Source organism: Octodon degus, unplaced genomic scaffold, assembly GCF_000260255.1.
Source record: "Octodon degus isolate 3935 unplaced genomic scaffold, OctDeg1.0 scaffold00051, whole genome shotgun sequence".
NCBI lineage: Eukaryota > Metazoa > Chordata > Mammalia > Rodentia > Octodontidae > Octodon > Octodon degus.
Window position 1 is genome coordinate 6,452,666 of NW_004524627.1, and position 16,805 is coordinate 6,469,470.

Consider the following 16,805-nt stretch of genomic DNA (forward strand, 5'->3'; position numbering starts at 1 on the left):
TTCTTCTTCTTCTTCTTCTTCTTCTTCTTCTTCTTCTTCTTCTTCTTCTTCTTCTTTCTTTCCTCCTCTTCCTCCTCCTTCTCCTCCTCCTCCTCCTCCTTCTTCTTTTTTGTAGTACTGGGGATTGAACTCAGGACCCTGCACTTGTCAGGGAAGTGCTTATTCTACTGAACCATCTCCTCAGGCCCTCTTTTTATTTTTTTGATACTACCTTTGAGGCACAATTTTAAAAACAATTTGCTTATTCTTGAATTTATTTTTTCTTTGTTACATGTGTTTTTGATGACATATCTAAGAAGTGATTATGACCTTGTCTAAGGTCATAAATACTTGTATATTTTCTTTGAAGAGTTTTATGGTGTTAGATGCTATATTAAACTGTGGTCTGTTTTGACTTAATTTTGGTCTAAAATGTGTTTTTTCATGCATGGGTATTCAGTTATTTCATTAACATTTATTTATTGTATTGGCACTTGTTGAAATCAATTGACTATAATTGTTTATTTATGGATTCTCAATTTTTTCTGTTGACCTGTACATCCATTCTGATGACATATTGGGAGCTGAACAGTCTCTCAATCTTATGGATGGGTATATGTTGAAGGATAAAAGGCAATATACAAAGTACTATGGTATTTGGCAGTTCTGAAAGGTCGGAGATCTTGTGGCTAAGACAAAGACTTATCCATATTTCACAATATGTATTTGGATACATAATATTAGGGGCTTATAGAAAAGTGCAGGGGACAGTGGAAGCAAAAGGTGCAAAAATGAGCAAGGCCTTATAAAGATAAAACAAAGACATTCTAAGCAGTGAATCTTTGCTACTAAGATAGTCATTGGAGTTCTAAGGTTGGCAATACTACCCTTGTAAGTTTGAGAAAGAATTTTCACCCATAGCTCCAGCATGATTTGCCTTCAAAGACATATCAGTGTCACAAGCCACTACCGGCCTCTACCATGACTGTTAGCTTGGAGAGCTCTGTTTCTCCATGCCAGGTGCTGGTTCCTCAGGCAAGTCTCTTAGGCATAGGAAAGACTCTTATGTTAATATAGAAAGCCAATTGATTAATGCTAAGGCTGCTCCGTACCACCTCAGTGTGTTCTCCAGCCATAACACACTGTCTTAATGACCATAACTTTATATTAAGTTTTAACTTGAGAGATGTGAAGTAATAAACTTTCATTGCTTCAAGATTATTTTGGTCAATCTGAATCCAGTGATATTAGAATCAGCTTCTTTCTAACTATATTTTTGATGTGACTGTGACCGAATTTGCTTTTTAAATTTTGGATTGTTTATTGTTAATATTTATAAACAGTGGAATTCTTGTGTATTAATCATATCTTGCCACCTAGCTGAACTAGTTTATTAATTATGATGTTCTATGGCTTCATTAGGGTTTGTCATCTACAAATAGAAATAGTTTTACTTTCTCTCAGTCTAGACATGTCCTTCTATAAATGCAATTTGTTATTTTAGTGTCCTGTTTCGAATTTCCACAGGTGGTGAGAAAGAAGTAGTGATAGGGGACATGCTGTTGTTGTACCTACCTCTTCTAAGGAATAGAGCATCTGATCTTTTATCATTAAGCTTGATGAGTAGGCTTTTCTCTGTCCTCTGTATCAGTTTAAGGAACTTTATTTCTCTTCCTGGATGCTGAGTGTTTAGGTCATCAGAAAATGTTAAGAGTTTTTCTAAGGCCTTTTTAAATAATATTGAGATGATTATGGGATTTTTGTTTTTCATTCTATTAATGTGCTATATTGTAGATTTTCATCCATAATATTCAATAGATATTTGACCTGTTAATGTAATAGGAAAATGCTCCCATCCCTCAAGCGAGTATACTTCAATTTCTTAGTTGCCCAGGTTCCTATTCCAGTTCCAGTCCTGGTTGCTCAGGTCTCTTAGAAATGGCTGTTTGCTGTGATCCTGAGTTGATCACTATGATGCACATTGTATAAACTAATTCCCAATTGACAAGCCATTCTACCTCTGCACTTCCTGCTTGCTTATCCAACATAATACTCCCTAGATAACCAGAGATCAGGGTCTGATGTTCTGGGAATGATCCAGATCAGTGCTTGCCAATGTAAATAAATCTGCACCAAATCCTGGGTGTTAGTTTAGTGTTTCTGCTTGCCTTAGCAATAAAACAAAGAACCTTCCCACTTGGTCATTATATATAAGACTGATCTTTATTGTTCTGGTTCCTTGTATTCATTTTACACTGATAATAATGACTTATCTATTTGGGAAGGCAAATAGATAAGTTGAAAAGCAGGTGACAGTTGAATTTTGCATGACTGTAGACTTGCACCTGGCTACATATGTGGGATCCCCTTAAGGTCTGTAAAGTAGTATTAGATAAAAGAAATATTTCTAGAAAATTAAATTTGTATTTATTTTTGTCTGTCTGGGGACTCTATAGCATGAGATTCAAAAAAAGAAAATCTGTTTCCTGCCATTAGAGGTGAAACAAAGCTAGAAACTTAATTCTGTTATGTTATGAACTAGAACTCCAAACCTAGTTCTGCCATGAACTCACTTCTCTCCATGATTCTGTTTGCAACCAAACTGGATGAGAGAACTGAATCCAATTTCCCCATAAATTCAGTGTTAAACTTGACCATTGAATTTGACTGAGTTCTCACCCAACTTGGAACAAAAATTGTAGAAATAACAAGTTCTTGAAGTAAGGCACCAAATACAATTCTTCATTTGTCTGTTCCCGTGTCTTTGCCTCACTGGGTTCTGTGCCTATTGTCTGAGAATGTTGTTGTTCCAGATTAGTTCAGGAACCCTGAAGGGTTCACTTAGGCAGGAGAATAGCTCCTCTTGGGAAACCTTGAATTAGAACAGGGTGGATGTCAGGTCCTGGGGAGCATTCTGAAGATTGTTAGGAAAAGGACACTGGAAATGGTGGCCGTGGAAAAGGGAATTTTAAGACATGAAAATTGGCAGTCAGAGGGAGAGCTGGAAAATGTTTGGGTGGGGCCCCTGCCACAATCAGGTGTCCTTAAACTCTGCAGTTTCTTACCTGCTTTTTGCCATTCCCCAGGAGCCTGCCCTTGAGTTTGGTTTTTCCTAATTTGGACTCTTGAACGATCCAGTCAATGCTGGTTGACATCAGAGCTCAGTCTATTTTCTTTTCCTGTCAGCCTGGGCTTGACAGCTATAGGAAGGGAGAAAAAATGAGAAGACCTAGAAGGGATGGGAGTCAGGCTGTGTGGTTTGTATAAATCTACCTTTCTAGGAATGACCAAGGAGCTGATGAAAAAAAAAATCCCAAGTCACTGCCCCTAATAATTCACATTACTAGATCTGAAATCTGCCTTAAAAAGAATCTGTGATGCTGAATCAGGTGTTCCAGGGACCAAAATGAGAAACTATGGAAAGAGCAGGTCTCCCGCAGGCCTGACCTGTGGACAGAAGGCAGGAATGAAGTGGCCCTCAGGAAAACCTGCTGCTCCCTTACCTTCCTTGGGAGATGCCTGCATGCCGTGCTCATTCAGGGGCATAAGTCCCTGCTCTGCTCTTCTGTGCTCTGTTACTGAGGGAGAAGGATGGCATGGAAACCGTGGACACACCTGGGAGACAGTGTTTGAAGGAAACTGTCTTCTACTTAACCATCTGCTAGCAAAGATGGATCATTTCAGAAATTCCCTGTTTTGCTTTCTTTGTGTGATTAGTTGAAAGCAACCTGCAAACAGACTAAAGTATGGGATTTGGGTAAGCAAGCAGATAAATTGAAAAGCAGGTGGTCGTTGAGTTTTGAGTGACAGTAGACTTGCAGCTGGCTGAATATGTGGGACCCCCTTCAGGTCTGTAAAGTAGTATTAAACAAAAGCAATATTGCTAAAAATTAAATTTGCATTTGAATACTTAAATCTGTCTTGGGACTCTATAGCATGAGATTCAAAAGAAGGAAATCTGTTGTTTGCCATTAGGTGAGACAAAGCTACAAACCTAATTCTGTTAGTTATGTCATAGGCCACATTTTAGCGTCCATAAAGTAAGTGTTCCCAGGGCAGCTCTACTTCAGTGAGCTAGTTTTGCATGGAACACAATGAGCTGAAGTCTGCGTGTGTGTGTGTGTGTGTGTGTGTGTGTGTGTGTGTGTGTGTGTGAAAAAGAGGGAGAGATGCTCTTTGGTGTGTATTATTTTACACCAGTAAATGTCAATGAAAATTTGTTGATTACTTTTTCTCACGTTGCAAATGCTGTATGTCTCAAGAGATTTAAAAAAAAATACGGATGTAATATCTTTGAAAATAAAATTCTTTTTAAAGTCCCAGGGAACATATCTTTGAAATACAATTTACTGCAAGGGGCAGAAACCTTACGTTAATCAAGTATTCTGCTTTTTTCTGTCCACGGTTTGACTTTTGCACTGCTACCCTGTTTAAAGTGAGGCCCATTCAACTGTATAGTCTGACTCACTTGGTCACTTAAATACTTAGTATTTATAGAGGAGCTTCTCTGTGCAAAATATTTAAAATAGCATTGGGAGAATGGATTAGGATTATAAAATTATTTAGGAATTGGAGATTCAGTCATAAGAACAGAGTTCAGCTTGAGAATAATCATGTGGTTCATACCAAGGAGTATTAAATACTAGGATGAAAGGAAAATCCAATTTGAAAATTGTCCGTGGAGGGAGATGATCTTCACAGGGTGCAGTGACGCAGGTGTGCCTTGCTCTGCCTGCTTCCTTGTTGGGACCCTTGGGCCATCATCCTTCTTGGCCTAGTATCACCCATCTCTATTGTTTTGCTTTCCACAAAGGAAAAGGACAAAGACACTATTGCCCGGCTTTTCCACAAAGATTAGGCTTCACTCCAAACAAATAAAGACTGAACTGATGTTTCTTCTGGTGGTGGGCGGGTGGGGATATGTTAATCATTGGGAACTTCACACTGATATTCATATAACTTGTTCAGTTTTTTCTTAGTCTAGCCATAAACTTTATGGGAGAAACCAAGTGACTTTGGGAAATGATAGCCTAGGATTAGTTTGTGTTGTTTAAGCTTCAACATTTCAGAAGGATTTGATAGCTTTGTTACTTCAAATCACCCAAGCCTTTCTAACTTTAATCTCTGATCACACTAGCTCATTTTTCCCTCATCTCTAACTTTAACTTCTCTACCAGGTCTTATGGGTAGGATTACTTTTTTTTTCTTTCAAAGAGCAAAATAAAGGCTTAGATGAGCCTGTGTTATTTCATCTCTCTTGTGCCTGCTTAAAATGCTCAGACATCATGGAGACATATTTAGTACATTCTCACCACGGAAAAACTCTTCCTCCACACTTTCATGGTAATTTAATTCTTGAGTTGCAAGACTTTAATTTAAAATTTTAATTCATTTGTGTAGTTGCTTGTGTAGGCAGACTGAAATACAGATTTAGTACAAATATGTTTACATCATAATGGGTTTATCCATCCCATCATATACATTTCTCTTCAACAAAAAATCATCTTTAAAAATATGGTATAGATATGAGATGAGTATTCCTCATTTGAAATGTTCTTTTAAAAAGCATTTTGAAAAAAGTGACAATTCTGAAAACTTTAAGACTACTCCATTTGTTTTTGAGAAATGGACATACCCAAAAAGAATAAGTCCAAGAGTGGAGCTAGTTTAGATGGATAGCATATGTATTAGTCAGCTCAGGTTGTCATAACAAGACACCACGCACTTGGGGTTGGTTCAGTAGATGCTGATTTTATCACTGCTGTGAAGTCCATGATCATGGAGCCGACAGTGTTGGTGTCTGGTGAAGGGTTTCCTTCTGGCTTGTAGATGGCCACCATCTTGCCCTGACCTCATTAGACCTTCTTTTCCTCCACAAGGAGGGCGAGAGGGAGACTGACAGAGGGAGTGTGAGAGAAGGAAGTGAGATAGACCTGGTGTCTCTTCTTCTTGTAAGAATATAGTCTTATTGGATTAGAGTTCCACCCCATGACCTCAGTTCACCTTAACAACCTCTCCAAAGTTTCTGTTTCTAAACACAGTCATGTTGGGGTGAGGGCTCTGATATATGAATTTGGAGGGGCACATGTTAGTCTGTAATAGATAAAAGTGCAACTACTAGGATTCAGTAATTAAAAACTAAGAGACATATGACCATCAATCACAGAAGCACACATCTGATCACAGGATAAAGGAGACTTGCCCAAGCTGGAGACAGTGGAGGGATTGTCTCTGCTTTGTTTGAAATCTCTCACCCTTGACAAACTGGATCCATGTATGCCCACATATCTGTAGTGCCAAGACAGTCCCTGACTTGGACCCTCCACATTTGTGTCAATTACGGGATTACCTCAGTTTCCCCAGAGCATTTTCTTTAAGTGCAGTCTTCATTAGTTCACCTGCTGTGAGGTTTCCTCTTTGCAGAGAGCCAGCAGAGCATAGTTTGCCTGGTCCAAAGGCTCCCTGTTGCCCTAACCTGTGCCTGCCAGTGAGTATACTGGTAGAATGGGAAGAGGATACTTTTAATTTCATCTTTAGAAAGCAAGATTTGTATCAATGTATACAACTCTTTCACACAGTGTTCTTTATCACATGTCTTAGGTTCTTCTGGTATTTCCCAAATCCTTATTAAGCATTAGCTATGTGTGAGGCATTTATGAGAATTCATTAAGAACTCTACTGGCATGATGTCTGTTTTTTTGAAAATTCATAAATGATAGGATGTTGCTTATGGTTGTATCTTTTGAGACTTCTTTTTAAATCATCTAATGTTAATTGTTAGTGTTGAATTGCTTACTTTTTAAAGATACAAAATGGTAAAAAGAAACAATACAACATTTCATTAAAGCAATAGGAATTTGATAATGGTTGTTGTATTGCATAATGATATCTTCAAATTAGTTGTGTAGTACAAAATTGGTAAAAAACATGAACAAAAGATATAAGAAATTAAAAACAAGAAAAAAATTAAATAAAAAGCATTAATTGCTCCTCTCAGTAGACCAGCAGAAATCAGCAGGAATGAATTTATGATTGATTAAAACTTTAGTATTTTTTCTTCTGGGCTTTTGTCTTTTATGTTTATCACTCAACTTTCTGTGCCTGGGGTAAAATACTGGTCACCTGCAGCTTAAAGGAGTGAAGGCCCATTTTGGTTCATAGTTGCAGAGGTTGCAGTCCATGGTTTGGCAGTCTCAGGGCTGAAACTTCATGGCAGAGGGGCCTAACAGAGGAAGCTACTCAGCATGTGGCAGCAGCCAGAAAACAGGAGAGACAGAGAGAGAGAGAGAGAGAGAGAGAGAGAGAGAGAGAGAGAGAGAGAGAGACAGACAGAGAAACAGAGACAGACAGAGAGACAGAGACAGAGACAGACAGAGACAGAGAGACAGAGACACAGACAGAGAGACAGAGACAGACAGAGACAGAGACAGACAGAGAGACAGAGACATAGACAGACAGAGAGACAGAGAGCAGAGAGACAAAGAAGAGAGAGACAGAAAGACAGAAAGAGGCAGAGAGACAGACAGACAGACAGACAGACAGTGTAAGAGACAGAGTGAGCCTGAGAGATTGCCTAGCGGCTCACCTGTTTATCTAGGCCTCACCTCCTAAGAGCTCTTAACACGAAGTCACCAATGCATAAATCCACTGATAATGAGAGTACCACCCATGCAATCATCCCTGAACATGTGATGTTTGGAGGATATTTTATGCCTAAACTATAACAGTATATGCATATTGAACTCATACATGTACACATATACATTTCTGTTTACAAATTTGGTATCCTCTATATTCTGGCTTGAAACTGCATTCTCTCTCTCTCTCTCTCTCTCTCTCTCTATATATATATATATATATATATATATATATATATATTTATGTCATCAAATAATATTCTGCCTGCTAATAGCAGTTTGGTTATCTTTCACCTATTTATAAAAATATTTATCTTTCTTGTTTGAGAGCATTTAAATAAATTTTCTATTTTTTAGAACTATAAATCAATAGGAGTGCGTATCTCTAATTGCTTCCTTAAGATAAATGTGCAGAGCTAGCATTGTCAGCTCCAGGCACGTTTTGCCTCTTGGATATATATTGCCCAATTTCCATCCAGGAAGCGCGTGTCCGTGAGCAAGCTTGTTAGCTCTGTACAGCTGTGGCAGTTTTCCTGCACCCTCGCTGGTATGGAGATGGACATCTATAAATCCTTTCAAGTTAGGTTGTTGAGAACATGTAGCTTCTTAACTTAAAACTTCTGAGGAATCATTTGGATGAATTTCTTTTAAAGTGGCTTTTAGCAATTTGTGTTCCTACAATTATGATTCCTAACTTTTGTCTATGCTAATACCACTCTTTTCTCTATATATTAGTGAAAATACTCTATTTTAAAGGTTAAAAACCTTTATTGTAAATAATATATTTTGTTGCTGCCTCTTACATACATTTCAGGCTTAAAACAAGTACTTTTTAAAAGCCATATTTATTAGTTTTGCCTATTTTGGTTTGTACCTTAGAAATTTTTCAATCTCAAGGTTAACATAATTTCCAACCTTTCTCTTCAGGCTCAACTCACTGGTTCTAATTTTGGGATTATTTATCCTATTGCATTCATTTCCTCTGTAATTAACGTCATAGATAGATAGATAGATAGATATACAGATATAGATATAGATGCAGATACAGATATAGATATAGTTTTGTCTTTCATGTGTAAGTTCACCAGTTTCATTTGTTTTCCACTTATAAGAACCTAATCCTCTGAATTTCAGAAATTGATATTTTCTTGATTTCAACATAAATCTGCAGTATTGATTCTGCTCTTGAACTTCTAAGGTCTTTCAAACTAAGCTATGATATTTTAATTTTCTTACTTTATTAACTCAGACAATATGATCTCAGCCAGTTGCCTTATTTCACGGTGTAGATCTTTAATTCGTATTTTCTTGAATTGAATGACACAAAGTGTATACCATTACAATTTACTTCTATTTAATACACAAATGTTTTACCAATTATTGCCTGATTTATCTTCTTGATAAATGGCTAGCCGAGGTTGTAGTTCAGTGGTGTAGCACATTTGCCTAGAATATGTGAGACCCTGGATTCCCTTCCCTGCACTCCCTCCTCCCCAGTCTTCTTTTACATTATATGAATGTTTTAATAGATGCACTCAGCCCTGGTGGAGCAGGCCATTAAGGTCTGCTACATCTTCCTTACTATGTATAGATTGGCCTTGCACCTTTCATAGTCGTAGCTGAAAAACCTCTTTGGCTGCAGTGGAAGCTCCAGTACTGAATCACAGATCTCTTCTGGAGCCTGGCAGCGTGTGGGAGGCCTGCAACCTGGAACCTTGGGCATTTCCAGCAGTAACGTCTTCACTCATCCTTCTTTGGGTTGGTGAAGCCTACTGGCAAGGCCTGGTTTTCTCCTAGTATGTTAGCTGGTCAGTCTTTCATGGTGGATACAGGAAGTTTCTGTGTCTCTGACCTTCTTCCCATAGTAATATGAGACAATGAGGAAAAACTCCTACTCCTTAGAGGGAATCTCTGAGACTTGTGGTCTTCTGTTTGATATGTCTACGTTTAACCTTGACTTTCTAGTGCAGGTGTGCTAGAGATTTTCCAGGGATCATGCCTAGGTCCCTCTTTAATGGAATCTTGCATGGGGTTCTCAGGACCCCTCTCATTCCATCCCTTGAAGGGGTGCCTTTAGTGTAACATCAGCTAGTTATGCTCTAATATCACAGTGAGTTAGACCCTTGGTATCTGTTATTATTTCCCTAATTGCCTCCTGCTTACCCTCAATGAGTAGAAATGCCTCAAAGGCTCAAAGGTAGTGTCCTGTGAAAATCATTCTATATTATCAGTCTGCTCCAGATTTTGTTTTTCATAAAATCCTTGGCTTGTTGTAGCTAGCTTCAGGACAAGGGATAAATTAGATACTTATGATGAAATAAGATGGCGGAAGACTTATCTCCCAAATCAGAAATGGATGACAAAGCTTATTTGAGATAACACCTCTCTTGAAAGCCTCACAACTTTGATTTGAGGACAAAATGAGATGATAAATGTGAAAGGATTCTGGAGAGTGCTGGAGGCATTATTCTAATACAAACTTGCTTTGTTATCTGCACATTTTATAAGACCAACAATCAGTAGCCTTGTTGAAAGCAAATTTGAGTTGGGAATTCTTTTATGGGCTGTGTGATAATGGAAGGCAGTTATTCAGGGGAGAGCCATTCTATTTTGCTATGATTTGCCCCCTACTTTTCCACTGTACATCTGAGATAGAGGTTTGTCTTATTATTTATCCCCCCAAAGAGAAGTATAGCCTGAATTTCCACTTTAAATAATTTCTTTAAGCGCCAAGGGATGGTTTCAGTGAAAGAAAGCAATCTTCGCATAGGTCTGACCCTGCACAATGCCTGGGGTTGGGGGCAAAGACTTTAATTAAAATGGAAGAATTGGTGATTTCTGCTCTATCTGGGAAGCTTAGACATGATGTAGTTTGAGGGAAAGCAATGACTTTTGCATAAAATGAAAATATTAATGCAAGAAAGAACCTGAAATTGACTGTCTTTATGAGAAGAAGATTGTGTTTTTTTCCATGCCTTTTCCCTCAAAGTAATGTCTCTTTTACTTTCCTGAGATTCTGTAATACATAAATTTATTATGTGTTTTTTTCCCCTTAAAGTTCTTTTCATTTGACAGTTTGCCTGTCTTTCTGTGCTTTTGAAGCAGTGCAAATTGTAGGCACAGATAAATCTTTGGAAAGGCTGTAAGGGTTTGTGGTAGTTGTGCACCTCTGCGGATGGGATAGCATCGGTGTGAGACCTGTTGTATGTACCAAAACAAAACCACAAAATTTGAAGTAACATCCATTGTCCTTGGGCTAAAGGCTCATCAAGTAGTACTGCAGTGAGAATGATGCATTTTTATTGTTTGGTCATTAATAATAAGAGATGGAAATGTGGTCATTTATACTCATCCTGAGTTCATGAGGAACTTTTCACTAAACAATTCATGAGGCTTTTCACTAATAATCATTAGTGAAAAGTACACCTAACATGGAGGTACTGTGCTCAACACCTTAAAGTTATTATTATCATATTACTGGACAATTTGTTATAGAGATAAAAAAAACAAAAGCTCAACTCCTTTGATATCTTTCTTTTCCATTCTCATTTCTACCTCTTCCTGATACATTTACAAACTTTTATGTTATTGTAGCCATAGAACACATGTAGTTCTAAGTTGAACATTTCTTGTTCATCATTCATTATTCAAAAAGCCTTTTTGTTTTCTCATTGTGCACTAAGCATAAGGTTATTCCAGGGCTGATGCTGTGACCAGTTTCCTTTTGGTGAATGCACAGCTGTCTCCCTTATTTTCTGTGTAGCTGTTCAAATTTAATTGATGCTGCAATAAACATCTTTATCTGGATTTGACTTTAACTTTTTGTGGGGAAGTTTGTGCTTTAAAAAAAAATAAATGCAAAGCAGTGTGATTTCTGTGCCAAATTTCAAGGCATTCTAGTAGGCAGCATGTAGAGAGGAGCTGTAGGAGGCAGACACTGTAGATGACACTCAGAGTCCCGTCTTGAGGAAGGGATGCCACTGAGAAGAAGGGAGCAGCCCCTGGCCCTGCTGCAAGCATCCCAAGCTCCAGTGCACCCAGGAGCACTCTGCAGGGCACCTTTTCCCTGGGGTCAGTCATCATGGCTTGAATCAGCAGGATTGTCAACCAGTTACGCTTGTGAAATGGGCCATCTGAACTCTGCGATCCCTCTGGGAACACAGGGTACAGGCAACCTGAGAAAGCAATGGCAGGGAAAGAGGATCCCAGGCTATGGGAGATGGCAGGTGACACAGCAGCCAGCATGCCCCCCTGTTCCTGTCCCTTAATGTGGGGTGGAGGACTCTTCTGTCCTCGTTCAGGCCCTTAGACAAGTACACTCCTTAGAGCAGTAAGGCTCACTTCACCCACGATTGGAAATTGGGGAGCTGAAGGGAACATGGAGCTTGTGGTCATCCAGCCTGCTACAAATCTCGGATCCCAGCTTCCGGCATCACTAATCACTAGTGGCTTCACAGAGAAGTGCATCTTTTTTTTTTTTTTTTTTTTTTTTTTTACTGGATTTGTCAAATTCCAAAGAAATAATTAGGTGAACTTTGTCTTTGTCAAAAAAAATTTTTTTGAAAAGAAAGAAAAGACAAATCAAAACAACCCCAAACAGGCCACAGTATGTTTTCCAGTTTCATCACAGTCTTTTTCCTGGGAATCCAGAGCTCTGTGCAGAAGAATTAGGTAGGGATTTCATACCAGGTTCTTTGATCCCAAAGGAGAAGGCGAAAACGCACTCGGGCTTCGCCGGGGTGCACACGCTCCCTCGCTGTCGGTGCCCCGCTTGCCGGGTTGCACTTTTCCTTCTGCCCAGACTGCTGTTAGCCCCTTGTACGTTCTGAAGTGCTCTTTGTTTTACTGTTTCCCTTAGCAGCCTTCCAAATATCACCACTCCCCTCTATTTCCCAAAACTCAAAAAATGTAAAAAACACAGACATATTTTACTAATCAGCTTATTTACTTGAAAAAGAACAACAGCACAAAAGAAAAGAAAACCAATCTCTTCTAGTTTGCAATGGCCTGTCAGCATAGGAAGCAGAAGCGGAACCTGAATTGCCTGACACACAGCCTTGCAGGTCTTTATTTTTCTGCTGTGTCATTCCAGGTAAACAAAAAACCAACAACAACAAAAACAAAACAACAACAAACAAACAAACGAGCCTGCAGGCTATCTTGATTAAAACCTGCTGTAGAACCCAGAAATAGACAGATATTGACAGTACATTTAAAACCCATCTTCAGTGCTTTTAGACATTTGTATACATTTCTCACATTCTGTTAGTATTTTTAAACCTATTTAAAGGCCTTTAAAGTGCTCAGCGACTGTTTCCAAGCCGCCTTGCTCTAGACAGAAAAAAGGAATTACAAAGTGATGAGTAGGGAAGACCCGGCAGGAAGTATTTACAATGTATCCTGTAAATGAGATGCAACTTGCTGCACGTTCTCCGAAAATCACTTTGCCTCTGTAGCTAATCCACAAAAGTGAACTGTCCTGGAGATTCTGCTTTTCTTTTTGCTTGTATTACACCTTTCTATTTGTATTTCTCCTTTTGAGTTCTTATACTAGGGAGACTATACGATATTTACACATGTGTGTCTGGTTTATTTCACTTACGAGTATATGTTCATGTGGCATCCACTTCAATATAAAGGCTTGCAGTTTATCATTCTTAATAGCTGAATAATACTCCATTGTGTAAAAATACCACATCTTTCTCAACCATTCCTCAGGTGATGGGCATCTTGGTTGTTTCCAAGATTTGGCTATCACAAATTGTGCTGCTATAAACATAGGCACACATATATCCCTATGATATGATGTTTTCAGATCCTCTGGGAAAATTCCCAGTAGAGGAATAGCTGGTTTAAAGGGGATTTCCAGACCAACTTTTCTTAGGAGTCTCCATACTGATTTCCATAACAGTTGCCCCAGTCTACATTCCCACCAGCAGTGGAGAAGGGTTCCTTTTTCCCCACAGCCTCTCCAACATTTGTTGTTGGGTGATTTCTTTATGATAGCCATTCTTTCTGGGGTGAGATGATATCTCAATGTGGTTTTAATTTGCATTTTGCAGATGGCTAGCGATGTGGAGCATTTTTCTTTTCTTTTCTTTTTTTCTTTTGCGGAACCGGGGATTGAACTCAGGCCCTTGCACTTGCCAGGGAAGCGCTTATTCCACTGAGCCATCTCCCCGGCCCAGATGTGGAACATTTTTTCATATATTTATTCGCTTCTTTAATTTTTTCCTCTGAAAAGTGTGTGTTCATCTCGGATGCCCATTTCTGGATTGGGTCTTTAAGTTTTGGGGCCCTAGTGTTTTTTAGTTCTTTATAAATTCTAGAAAGCAGACCTTTGTCTGAGTACTTATTTGTCATGATTTTTTCCAAATTTGTGGGTTGTCTTTTCACTTTGTTGGTAATTTCTTTTGACATGAAAAAACTTCTCAGTAAGAGCAGGTCCCAGTTGTTAATTCTTTCAACTGTTTCCTGTGTGATTTGATTTCTGTTCATGAACTCTTTGCCTACCCCTATGTCTTCAAGAGTTCCTCTCACTTTCTCTTCCAGGAGATTTAGTGTCTCTGCTTTAATGTTTAGATCTTTAATCCATTTTGACTTTAGTTTAGTGCATGGTGATAGACCTGGGTCAAGTTTGAGTTTTTGGCATGTAGAGAGCCAGTTTTTCCAGCACCATTTGTTAAAGAGGCTATCTTTCTTCCAGTGAGTATGTTTGGCCCCTTTGTCAAAGATAAGGTGGCTGAGTGTGTTCGTAGGGGCTTCAGCGTCTTCTAATCTATTCCATTGATCCTCTGGTCTATTTTGTTACCAGTACCATGCTGATTTTATCACAGTAGCCTTGTAGTATAATTTCAAGTCAGGAATTGTAATGCCTCTTGCCTTGTCTTTATTGCCCAGAATTGTCTTTGCTATTCTAGGTCTTTTCTGCTTCCAGATAAATTTTAGGAATGATTCCTTATGCCTGTTTTTAAAATATATTCTAATTGTTAAATTTTTTATCATATTCCGTAGGGACTTAAAGTTCAAAATATCAATACTTGATGAAAGATACCTGTTCCATATTATGCCTAAGATGTTTGATATGCAGACAGATAGTGAGGTTAAGCTTAACAGCCTAAGTTGCATGGTAATAACAATAAGCTTGTCTTCTGGATGGTTAACTACCTAAGTTTGCAGATCAAAATTAGAGAGAAAGGAGGGCTGCAAGGAAAGCCAACGTTTTTTCCCTAGCCTTCTAAAGTCAATTAAGACTCAGGACATATGAGAACTTGCACTGTAATGTCATGTAACTCAGTAGTGTCCCAAATTTTCTGATCAAAGAGATTATGGGGCCAAAGAGGAAAGTGATCGATGCTGTAGAGTGTGCCTAAGGAGAGTCACATGGAGAGAAAACACTCTCTCAGGCTTTCACAGAGAGTACATTGGCCAAGCAATGGCCGTGACTCATCCACATGGCTGACACTGACAAAGGTTCTACAATCTGAGGTACAGGATCTCAGAATAAATCCTGAGGGGATTTCACTGACCTTAACAGACCTAAAAGCTACAACTCTTGTTGCATAGGTCCTGCTTTACCTTGGTCTTGACCATCCAGCAGAAAAGTATAAAGAAGAAATAGAAGAAATAAAGCCATGCTGTTATGTTGAGCTGTAGGGGACTCAGGTCAACAATTTCTGACATTGCCAGTCAAGCGGAAGACCCAATACTATTATGGGCTACTGGACTCTTTTAGAATATTTTGCCGAGTTTACACACGTATAATATTCAAATAATGGAACTTAACAAAAAAAGGGTATACAAACGAATGTCCATTTTGTTTCTGTGTACTCAAAATGGTTAGGATAGATATATAGCTACATTCTCTTAATGAATAGAGTGATTTGTTCTAGTGGTGTTTGTAAATAGGATATCATGTCTGCATCTTGTACAGCAATTAATCACTAGGAAGAATGTATATAATGTGTTAATTATTGAAACTGTCTTATCAATTTGATTTGAAACTGTATCATTTCTATTTGTTTATCAATGAAATTATGGAAAAAAAATAAAGTCAGTGCATATAAGAAGGTTAAAAAAAAAAGTGACCTGTCATTTGGGAGATTGGCTAAGCTCAACTGTAAATAAAGGCAAAATGGAACAAAGTCCTTGAAAAGAAGAGAATGTTTTCAGAGTAAAAAAGAGGTAGTGATGGAGTCAGTGTTATGAATTGAATGCTGCCAACAAGTATTTAGCATTATGTAAATTATAATTTTTCACCTGTACTGTCTCATTTGATTTTTGGGCTGGGGAGATAGCTCAGCGGCATAAGCACCAACCTGGCAAGTGTGAGGTTCCAAGATCAATCACCAGTACTGAACCCAAAAACAAAAACAAAAACAAAAAAACCAGTCTCATTCATGTAATTCTCACAGCAACCCTACTAAATACTATTATATTCATTTTGTGCATGGAAAAGATGCAACTCATCCAGCCTCACATGCGTTCCTGTCACCAGTGGGTCCACACTGCACAGCTAGCAGGCAGGAGAGGTGGAGTTGAGACCCTGAATTTCTGTGTAGGCTTCCTTAGCAGTCCAGTCATTGTCACCTGCCTCACAGAGAAACTGGAGGTGAACAGTAGTGTTCTTCAGAGTAACAGGACTCTGGGTGCCCTGTCCGTAGACCTGCACAAAAAGGGGAAGGTGGAAATCAGAAGGCATTCATGGCTGAGTGTGGTGTCACAGCACAGGACACTGAGGCAAGAAAGTGTCAAGTTTGAGCAAAGCCAGTGACATTTAGCAACTTTGTGAGACCCTATATCAAATAAATTTCCATACTGGCAAGCAGTATCTTCTCTCTGTTTTTTTTGGCCTTGAAGAATCTTTTGATAAATTTTTTTTTTTTTGTAATGGGGCATTGAACTCCTGCCCTTGTGCTTGCCAGGAAAGCACTTATTCTACTGAGCCATCTCCCTGGCCCCAATAGTTTTTAATTAGACTCAAGTTTGGAAAACTGTGAGAAAAGGAACAGAGAATGATGCTGGGAGAGTGGTGTGTACCAGGAGGTCAGGGAATCTCAGGTCCTGATCTTTGGGGAGAGCGCAGGAGGGAAGGAGAACATTACATTGGCACTTTGCTTCTTTTTCTTTTTCTTCTTCTCCTGCCCCTCTCCACTTTCCTCTCCTCTCCTCTCTCTCCTCTCCTCTCCT

The 16,805-nt window shown here is 38.8% G+C and overlaps 1 protein-coding gene across 1 annotated transcript in view; it reads left to right on the forward strand.

Annotated features, from left to right (window-relative positions):
- Zmat4 (zinc finger matrin-type 4) overlaps nucleotides 1-16,805 on the forward strand; it is a 457,773-nt gene that overhangs the window by 119,778 nt on the left and 321,190 nt on the right. The gene's annotated exons all lie outside the window — the stretch shown is intronic.